Genomic DNA, 714 nt, shown 5'->3' on the forward strand with positions numbered 1-714 from the left:
GGATCCTCAGGTTGATCAGGAGCTCCTGCACTCTGAATAGCTTTCACAACTGCTGCTGAGGCTTCTGTGCGGGGGACATGCTTCCTTCTTTCAATGAGTGGAATTACAAGTGCCTTTCCTAGCTGCTCCAGGAACACCCTCCTCCTATTCTGCTTACGAGACATCCAGGTCGGGTTGATCTCTCTCCAAATCACAAAGGCATTGTAGGAGGAAACATCAATGATGTTGTGGAAGATGACCAGGGGTCAGCGGGCAGTCATCCTTCTGCAGCTGTATGTTCCAATCACCTTATCTAGGTTGTCCACACCTCCTTTGTTGCGGTTGTAGTCTAGGATGATGACTGGCTTCCTGTCGTCACGATCGCTAATGTCACTGTCTGTGTGGAGTGTGCTCAGAAGAACTACATTCTTGTTTTTCTTTGGGAGGTAAGAAACTAGAGTGGTGGTGGGCATGAAGGCAAACTTTTGCCTTCAAATTGGAACGTTATGGGATCAGGGGAATAGCATTACAGTGGGTAAGAAGCTATTTAGAGAATAGGAAACAATTTGTGAAAATGGGAGAACATCAGTCAAGAAGTCTGGACATTGTGTGTGGTGTACCACAAGGGTCAGTGTTGGGACCTAAATTATTTATCATGTATGTAAATGATATATGTAAAATATCTAAAATACTCAAATGTATCCTATTTGCTGACGATACAAACATTATTGGTTC

The 714-nt window shown here is 44.0% G+C and overlaps 1 protein-coding gene across 1 annotated transcript in view; it reads right to left on the reverse strand.

The window, feature by feature from the left end:
- Window positions 1-714, reverse strand: part of znf407 (zinc finger protein 407) — a 148,578-nt gene that overhangs the window by 42,544 nt on the left and 105,320 nt on the right. The gene's annotated exons all lie outside the window — the stretch shown is intronic.

Source organism: Seriola lalandi, unplaced genomic scaffold, assembly GCF_002814215.2.
Source record: "Seriola lalandi dorsalis isolate HSWRI2012SDOR001 ecotype SW California unplaced genomic scaffold, Sedor1 jcf7180002054425, whole genome shotgun sequence".
NCBI classification, from domain to species: domain Eukaryota; kingdom Metazoa; phylum Chordata; class Actinopteri; order Carangiformes; family Carangidae; genus Seriola; species Seriola lalandi.